Genomic DNA, 10,969 nt, shown 5'->3' with positions numbered 1-10,969 from the left:
CTATTAATTCAAATGGAACAAGAAAAGCAGCTATTACAGGCTCGGGATTTACTTTTATTATTTTTTGTCAATTTTTTCATATCCAGTAACATAATGAAAATCATAAACGCGCCTCGTACACCAACACTGCAGGTACACGTATATAGGGAAACCAACTGTTTCTTCATTATTCTGATTTTTTATGTATCGTCTGAGTTGTTGTCACACGAATGTTTAATCCATAACCATTTTGTTTTCTATATGTCATATTTTGCCGCATTTGTTGCTTTCCCCACATCCTTCCTTTTGTCTATATTATTATGATATTCTCCTGGAAAGAGCTCTTTTTTAATAAAAGGGATCAACAAACCCATTATCTTACCTTTAAGATAGATCAGTAAACATGGACATACTTATGGGTGATTATTCAGACTAGTGCACACATTTTACAGTTCAAACAAGGCACTGCCAAGCGTGGCATCCCCTCGTATGTAACATATTGGGGACAAATATGGACATTATATTTGTATATGACACATGCAAAAAATGGTAAATTGAATATGCATTTTTGATACATAAACTATTTTTTTAGAAATCAACCAAAACATTCAGTAACTGGAAATACCTTTAATATTGTCTTTAGAACTAGCAGGTAAAAAGATGAGCAACCAATTTCCTGTGTATTATGCTATTTCAAGGAGAAAAAGTCCATCTGCATGACCTTGACCTTTGGCCTTGAACATAAAAAATGTCAGATCATTACAAGGAGGAACAATATACAAAATGTGGTTAAAATCTTTTAAAGCATATTGGTTTTAGAGTGTCCACAAGGGTGCTATTGCTTTGTATTACAACTGCCACTGTAACCTTGACCTTTGAACTTTAAAGTCAATAGCGCTTAAGATATTCTTAACGAGTAACACCATACCAAGTTTTGAGCATTTTGGTTCTAGAGTGTCCATAACAATTTTATCTACACGCAACTTACATGTAATAGGCGAGGGGATAATAAACTAAGTTTTATAAGAATTAGACAAAAAGATCGATTTCCCACCATGCATGGCAGACTTGTACAGAAACAATATGTTGTCGAAATTCTGTTCGTATCATAAAAAAGTTCAAAACATGTAGAACGCATTGTTAGATCGTTTGTATACTTGAATTATGTACATACATGTATTTTACCTTTATTTATCTTGTTTATTTTCCAGAGAAGATGGAACCAAAGAAATTAAATGTACAATATAATATATATTCAATATTGATCAAACAATTTAAAACGCGTGATGCCTTCGGCATATAATTTAAATGCATCGTCGGCCATACGACGTCTTTTAGACATCGTATGGCCATCGCGCCATCATCGTAATCCATCGTGTAGCCTTCGTGATCCATCGTGTAGGCTTCGGCTGAGATATGAAGCTTAAATACCCGTCTTCGGTTAACCTTCGTATGTCCATCTTTTGCTATCGTATATAGTTTCGGCACCATCGCATAGACTTTGTTATTCATCGTACTTGCTTCGGTCACTTTTTGGTATTTTAACGAGATCGGGACCAACTTCGTACGAACTTACAATTTTCGCATTCGGGTGTCCATCGTATATAAAAATCGGGACAGTGTGACGCGGGCAAAACAATGACAAATTTTTATAACTCTCCAAACCCATCATGATAGACTGCACTTCTGAAACTCGATCGGATTAACAGCCGAAGTCATCCGAAATACTTTTCGCAATGACATGTGTTTTAAATCAAAGTAAACACATATGGTAAGCACGCACCGTCTTTTAAACATTTTTGCTATTCACGTGTTTCATATTCGCTTCATTTTAAATGACTATCTATTTAGTCTAATTATAAATTAGAATAAAAACATAACTTTCAATTTTGTCGTAACCATAATATGTCATCGTCTTCCCGAATGTAACCTAACAAATAAAATATATCACCGCGTTTATACAAATATTACTTATATATATACAGGTACCACATGTGGAGCAGGATATGCTTACTATGCCCGTGTACCTGTGATCAACCCCGGTTTTTTGGGATACGATTGCTTTCAAGCAATCTGTAGACTTATACCAGTGGCTAAGGACAATGCCCTCACGTCAACCGTTTTATTCTAAACATTAAGGACAATCTCAGATTCTTATGATTGTCTTGGTTTAAAAGGTAAAAACAAACAAAGGGATTGAACTTCATGTTTGATATTTCCCTTGACTTATATGCGTGTTTTTAACAACACGGAAAATCAGAATTAAGCAGTATTTATATTTAGTGTTTTAATAAATTTAGAAACACGTCAGAGGGAATCCCCCAGTTGTGATAAAAATGCAAGAGTTCTCTGAATTCCGATAAATCTATTTCTGTCATATAAGAACTGAAATGGAGTTTTACTTATGTCACCGTTATTAAACTGATATTTTATATTGTACGTCCATAAAAAAAAAATAGAGAACCATTTAGGTTTAATATACGTTCTTACTACAGGTTTTGTCTAGGTAAATATGCGCATGCGTATAGTTTTCTTGACTTCAAGGGGTACTAGGTTAAATGGTTGCTCTGGATTCCCCACTCAATTGATTAACTCATGGGATCATTCCTATGTATGTCTGCTATTGAGGGTTATTGTTGTTGCATAATTTTAATCATATGCATCATCTAGATTAAAATAAATATAGTCTACATCGTAAAAAGGTTACTTTCAACACCCCTTCAGGCGAAATGGAGTTGTCTCCCTTCCGGAAGTCACTTCCGTGAATTCTGAATCAAAACAACGGAAAACAACACGTTGAGAAAAATTAACTCGTTCTGTCGATAAACGTCGTATTATATAAAAAAACGATCGCAATTTAAACGGAAGAATGTGTACGGAAAGGAGTCATGATCACTGACCCAAAGGAAATTAAATATTTAAAGAGTTAGGAATGGGGTTCCTCCTAGAATTAACGTAGGAAAATAGGTGATAAGATACGAAGTGAAATACTTCTCACTCTGAGTCTCAGTGACTGCTGTGGAAAGTAAACTTGGAATTGACAGTACAAAAATAAAACATAATAGGCCTAAGTACATTGTTCATACACTTTTAACCGGGATTGGCTATTTTGTAACTTTTCAGATTACGTAAATCACATTTTACATGTGCAGTTGAATTAGTTGTGAAAATAATATTATCCAGCTTCATGTATACATGTGTCAATGAAAACAATGGCAATCGTATCCCTCAGAGCAATCTGCTCTTTGATTTACAACGTGTATGGTGCTCCGTCTTTAGTTTTCTGTGTGCCCTTTGCAAGGATGCGTTGTATTCTGATGTTTGTATATGAGTATTTCTCTTTTTTGCCATGGCATTGTCATTTTATTTTGGACTTATGAGTTTGAAAGTCCTTCTGGTATCGTTCACCTTTTTTTCCATAACATACCAGTGTAGATTATGGCGGCATTTTCGAAATTACCAAAAGAGGCAGCACCTTTACAAACCATCAGAATAACTTCAGAATCACTTCGATTACGTTCTGTTACAATTTGTTCACGAGAGAATGTTTGAAAATTGTACAAATGAATCTCTTTTTGACCGAGAGAAGCCTTATTATACTTTTCATTAGGACGGACGAAAGTAACACAATTTGTGAAGATCTACTAAGGATTATTTAGAAATGTTATCCCCTTTTGACATATAAATAAATAAGAGGAACATGTGTCATATTCTAACCTTGATACTACAAAACTGACATAAATTGATGTCTTTATAGCTCCACTCTTTTTTATATGGTTGTCAATTATTCTCCGATTCTTTATTGTATTTTCTTTTAATATTATGGTTTATCTTTAATTCGTTGGACTATGAATTGATATTCTTTTAATTGTTTTTGTCCTTTATATCAATCTTTATGGTAGAATCTACATTTTGTTTGAGGGAAGTGCAAATCATATTTTGTACCTATTCTAAGTCAGAAATCTGATGTTCAGTAATTGTTGTTTGTTGAAGCGTTTCATAAGTGTTTCTAGTTTTTATATAATTTAAAATTTATAATTAACTTTTGGTGTTCCCTTTTGAAAGATTTTACTCTATTAGTTTTTGGGGCCCTGTATAGCTTGCTAATCGATGTCCGCCATGGCTCTGTGTTGAAGACAGGTCTTTGACCTATAATGGTCTACCTATATAAATTGTGACTTGGATGGAGAGTTGTCCCATTGGCACTCGTACCACATCTTCTTATATCTATTTATAACACTTTCACTCATACTAAAACTATCAAGATAATAAATTTATAGATACAAGTTCTTAACATATTGGTTTTGCTCGAAGGAAGTGTTTTTCATAGGAATATATTTTTCATATGCCTAGTTCCGAATCTTAGCTGTTTCATGTATTTACTATTTAAAGGATGGGATCGATTTTGTATACTTCTAGAAATGAATATGTCCATGCTTCTGGGAAGCTTTTAAGCCAAGTGTCTCAAGTAATGCAGATGACACTGCATGAAATGATACGTTTACAAAATTTATTCTCATATTAAATTTCTAGTTTTAAATTTAACTTCTGATTTACGAAGAATTATTTAAGTAGTTTATGAAAATTAAATGCTTTTGTTAAATTTCAAATTTTCTTGAGTTTAATTCCGATATATGGGTTATTAAATTTGTTAATTATTTGAAAAATAATACCAGTTTTAATTTGTTATTTAAAAGATTTAAATCTAGTTTATCCTCATTTAAACTATTAGTTTACAGATAGGTTTATATTTAAAAAAAACTACTAATATAAGACAATTTAAATGAATTTAAATTGGATTAAGTAACAAGATTATACGAATGGATTTTTTACAATAAATTTGAATTTTATTGCCAGTTTTCGTAAGGTGTTTATATCTTGTTTCATTACACAGGACTACTTCTCCTTCTTCTTCTTCTTTGTGTCAACAAGGCTTCAATACTGAAGAATACATGTTGTACAAAGTAAAACCGAGCGTTATTAAGAAGAAGAAAAAGACAACATTACAATCTGGCTTATTAAAATTGTCCAAACAGAAAAAAAAATAGAAAGTTTCGTTGCAAATATATCAACAACTTACGTAAGGAAATATTCAAATTTTGAATATCCCAAAACTTTTCACAATGACAACCAATGAGGGGTATAGTTAAACCAAGATAAAGGTCGTTCTCGGATTTCCATAGATATTTCTGGTTATTTTTCTCAATAACAGAAAATACAAAACTGACACAGCAAATGACAAGAGCTAAAATAATTGCTTAATTGATAAATTAACAGTTGACATCACAAGTTTGTTTTGAAGGTATCGAATATCAGTTCCAAAGACCAGCACCGATATTTTCCAATAATAACAATCTCGTGCTCTTTTCGTGGAATTTAACATCACATGATGTGTATTTAACTAACAACACGGTGCGTGCTACATGTTGAGCACGATCTGTTTACAGTGCTGAACTACATGTAATCATCCATGTTTTTGTTGGATCTGTGTTGCTTAGTCTACCATTTTTTTTTTATAGAAGAGAGGTAAAAAATACCAAAGGAAATTAGTCACACACGGTAGTCACAAACTAAACGACCTGACAATGCCTTTGTTAAAAACGAAGAACAACCAAAATACAAGCACCAGTCTTCAAAGTTAAACATAGAAAATTTATAGCAACTGTGTGTCTAATAAAAAATTACTAATAAAAATGCAAATAAAAAGAACTATTAAACTTTTTGTTAAAAAAAAATATAACAAGATCACTCTTGACAATCATTTGAAAATATGTTATAGTTCAAATCTTTTCCTTTACAATAAAATCAAAAATGTAGATTTACTTGAAGACTACTTCCATAGTCCAAAAAAAAATAGTTCACTTTTAACAAAATTCCGTATAAGTGACCATAACTAATAGATTGAAATAAGTCGACATATAGTGTGTAAAGCTTGCAAAAATGATGAGGGACCCTGTTGTCTTTATTGCCAAATTTAAAACAGCAGTTATATTAAAAATACCCATATAAATGCAATTTAAACCCATTATCATAATTTTAAACCAGCTTGACATAAACTGCAAACGAACTATTTTAACATGTTTAAAGTCTAACAAAACATGTTTAAATCAACTGCGTTTTTGTGCCTGTCCCGAGTCAAGAGCCTGGCCTTTATAAGATTGTAGTCTTGTATCTTTTTTTTTAATTAGTTCATTTATATATTTTGGAGTTTAGTGTGGCGTCCATTTTCACTGAAACAGTACTCATTTTCATTTAGGGGCCCTCTAGAGCCCGCTTCATGGTGTAAGATTTTCACTGTGTTGAAAACTCATTGGTGAGGTGACCGTGGGCTGTTTTTGCTCTTTGGTCAGGTTGTTGTCTCTTTGACACATTCCCGATTTCCATCCTCAATTTTATCAATTAATTAACTAAATTATAATTTCCTGAAACGGTTTGATTAGTTTTCTCATGAAGCATTAAATTTAATCCACCTTAAACACTATTTTTGATAACTAATTTATGTTACATCCCGATTGGTAACTACATACTAGTACTGAAAATGCGCATATAGTCATATATATGAAATTACAAATACTATATACATTATTCTTTTGATACGGATACAAATAATAAATTATGTTTAACAATTCTTTCCATTGAAACTGATTTTACCTTGTTGTAAAATTAAAAGTTCACGTTTACTCCCATTGTGGTCTTTTCAATAGGGGTGATTCTTCAGAAGATTTACAAGTTCATTGCACTGTGATTTAAAAGCAATGTCAAGTGCTATCTGACCTTTTTTATTACACTTTCCAGCATCTGCATTCCAAACAAGTAAAAGTTTTACAATTCTGATATGACGTGAACATCTCTCCTTATACTGTTTACGTCGGAAAAGATCACCTTCGGATTCAAAAAAGTCAAAACCACAAGTAACATGTAAAGGTGACTGTCCATCAACATTGTTCTGCTTTAGCCGTATTAATATATCTGTATATCCTTTTTCAAATCCGTTACACAAAGGCAATTGGCCATAATTGGTACACTGAGAAACATCAGCATTATTATGATCTATTATGTAGTAGCTGTTTTACTGTATCTACATGTCCTCCTTTACATGCCACATACAATGAAGAAACTCCGTAATTGGTACACTGCGACACATTAGCATTGTTCTGCAGTAAAATGTTTGCAATATCTGTATATCCTCTTGCACAGGCCTTAAACAATGGAAACTCCCCATGTTTGTCAAACTGGGAAACATCAGCATCGTAACGAAGTCATGGAAGTAACAGTTCTACAATATTTTTGTGTTCTTCCTTACATGCTAAAGATAATGGGGACTCTCCATTGCTTTCACTCTGAAGTTCATCAGCCCCATTTCGAAGTAACAGTTCTACTGTATCTATATATCCTCCTTTACATGCTATATACAATGGACACTCTCCACTACTATCGCAATGGTAGACATCAACATTGTTGTGAAGTAAGATTTATACCAAATGTGTATGTCCTTCAACACATGCCACATGAAATGAAGAATTTCCATAATTATCACACTGAAAGATATCCGCATTATTTTGAAGTAACAGTTCTACTGTATCTGTATGTCCTCCTGCAAACGCCGCATGGAATGGAGAATTTCCATAATTATCGCGCTGTGAGATATCAGCATTATTTTGAAGTAACAATTCTACTGTATCTTTATATCCTCCTATACAGGCTCCGCCGCTATAGCCAGTGGACAGTATCCTTTATTATTGCGCTGATAGATATCAGAATTGTTCTGAAGTAACAATTCTACTGTATCTATAGACCATCCTTAACAGGCTAATGACAATGGAAACTCTCCATCACTATCGCACTGAGAGACATCAACATTGTTCTGAAGTAATATTTTAACTGCATTTTTATATCCTCCTTCACATGCCACATGAAATGGAGAATTTCCATAATAATCACACTGAGAGACATCAGCATTGTTTCGAAGTAACAGTTCTATAATATCTATATATCCTCCAGCACACGCAGCATAAAATGGAGAATTTCCATACCTATCACACTGTGAAATATCAGCATTGTGTTTAAAAAGCAGTTCTGCTGTATCTTTATGTCCTCCTGTACATGTCAAGAATTATGGAATTTCTATGCATTTCGTTCCCTAAGTTTATGTCAAATTCTTTAACAATGTCTTCGATTTTATACTTTGTTTCTTTTGAAACTAATGTTAGTTGTAGCCATTCTATATCAAATCCATCATCAAATAAAATACACAGAGTTAGAGCACACAATTGGTGTTTGTTTTCATTAATAATATTGTTTATGTTATATTCGATACTGTTTAGGGGAGCTGCAAACAGTTTTTTGACTTCGTCTAATGTTTTGTCTTTTGAAAGTCTACAAAGCAAGGGAAAGAAATCAACGTTCTCAATGACGTGTTTTATATTGTTACTTATGTCGTCTGAAAGGTACTTGCAGCATTAACATTCTTTCCTCCTGCAGCAGACACAACTCTGGTGATAATAAATTACATTCCTTTTCTTTAAATAACGAAATACGTTGAAACTGTGATTCTTTATATATATGCAGTCTACATGAAATTAGTAACTTTGTTCTTGATACCTGAAAATCAGTGACATCATTTGTATATGCATTTTCTTTTTCTGCATTTCTAAATATTTTCTCTATCTTTTCTGAAAAATCTCTCCAAATCTGTAATATCTGAGTGTTTATTGTTTCTTTTCCACATATTTCATTTACAACAAAGACTTGTTTTTGCTTTCATTATAATAATTCATTATGTCTGTTGGTCCTGTTAAAACTGGAAATATCTCATATCCAAAACGGCCACGTAAGTGTAGGGGAGCATGGTGTATGTTTGAAGATTTACCAGAACCTGAGCTCCCCGTCACAACAATGCAGTTATTTAAGGGTAACGCGCACAGTATGTGGTGTGTTGCTCTGGTTGCAACAAAGGTATTTTGGTCTTTCTGCCATTCTCTTATTTCTTGTCCATGTTGATCTACATAGAAAAAATAATAAAACATGATGTTCGGTTTGGTTTGGTCTATAATTTTGATCATCAACCAAAATAAGAATAATGGGTTGTTACAAGTTTCAATCCAACAAACCTCCATGTTACATTATCTGATTGTTTTTTCAAAGTGTTTAAACAAGTTTCCAGAGTATGCATGTATCTATAAGATGACAACACCAAGGTTTTTCAACTCTGCTTCGCTGAGGGCAAATGCAACATGAGAGTCGATAAAACTCATCTTGAAAGCAATTCCCTAAGGTCCGCAAAACGATTTCCTTCACGGTCTTTTTTTTATTACAATCGATGTTGCTGATGAATTAAGCGGGGAATTTTCACCGCTATTTATAAATTTGTTTTATGGTATGGTGAAATGGTCTTCTAGTGTAATTAAATAGTCTACTGGTATATAGATTACACCTCGTGATATAAGAATTGTTATCTTGATATTAAAATATGTCTTTAGAAGATAGCAATATGACATAAAAGTATGACAAAATTGTTCCTTGTTATATCGAGATGATTGTGTATTATACAAATATATCGTTATAATTGTATATACATTGAAAGACAAATTTATCAGACGTATAAAATTTTCTAACGTCAGACACACGAATCAATGAATGTGTTTGTAGATAGATGGTTTTTTTTTGTGTTCTGTTCTGTTGCTTTTAAAATTGTAACACGATGATGACTGATGTATCCATATTTTGACTATTTTATTTATCATGTCTGTTTAGTTCACGCATCATTCTAAATATAACGGAATTTGATGAAACTGTCATACTTCTGATGTATGAGTTCATTTATAAAAAAAAACATAATGGTTTCGAATTCAGTTATTGTTTGCAGTCATGTCGTTTTGCGTTACAATGTTGTAAATAAATTATTTCTTACAATTGTTAGATATATAATTTGTCATTTGTTTGAACATTTAAGGTCATATGTCTTGGCCCCCATATAGGTAGTGTCATAACAACTCTTTAGATGCCAAAATAAATGATAAGTTTCGTATGAACCATTAAATCATTGTAGTTATTTTGTTCAACAAGACGTTTAATAGATAGCATTTATAGAATAAATTAAAAAATAAGTTAAATGCTAAGTAAAAAACCATATCAAGGCTTGTTTGAGATTTCTTCTTCCCAACTACATTTGCTACTCTGTGAATTTGTAAATGCTTTAGAAATTACATTTTTGCATTTCATTAAAATGTACTGACGGATGGGAATGTTAGGATAAGACAAACTACATTACAGATAACATTTTGAAATCATGGAATATTCAGGTAGTCAATTACACTATCTCACTGGGTAGCATTATAACCCAAGAAACCATTAATTATGACAACTTCATTTGGTAAATGGCATGACATCTATAGTTTATACACATGCTTGAGGCATACAATCTTCATTTTTTATCAGAAAAACATTTGAACAAATAATACCTTAAAATGTAATCTACTTTTAACTTGCTCAATCGTGGCCGATGCAACAGTTTCCTCTTTTTTAATTTCATTAATTGTATCGACTGGAATCAGTTGACTAGTTTCGATAGCATATGCTCCAACTGTATCTACAGAGTATAAACACCCTACGTTTTAGTTCATTATTTGTTATGACTCGTGTCAGTGATCTTCAAAGTTGTTTGCTTTTATAAAGGGACGTGGCACGGTTGTAACCGAGTTATAAAATAAACAACGTTTACAAACTTATTCTTAAAATTGTTGGTCTACAAGTCCTTGTTTTCACTATTTGATATTCTTGAAAATGTATCAGAGGTTATACATTTGTACATCGAAATATTGAATTAAGTTTAAAACTATACATTTGTACATCGAAATATTGAATTAAGTTTAAAACTATACCACTTTACAGAGAGAGAGAGAGAGAGAGAGAGAGAGAGAGAGAGAGAGAGAGAGAGAGAGAGAGAGAGAGAGAGAGAGAGAGAGAGAGAGAGAGAGAGAGAGAGAGAGAG

Source organism: Mytilus galloprovincialis, chromosome 14 (genome assembly GCF_965363235.1).
Source record: "Mytilus galloprovincialis chromosome 14, xbMytGall1.hap1.1, whole genome shotgun sequence".
Lineage (NCBI taxonomy): Eukaryota > Metazoa > Mollusca > Bivalvia > Mytilida > Mytilidae > Mytilus > Mytilus galloprovincialis.
The sequence above is the reverse complement of the archived record's forward strand: the minus strand, read 5'-3'. Positions refer to the sequence as shown.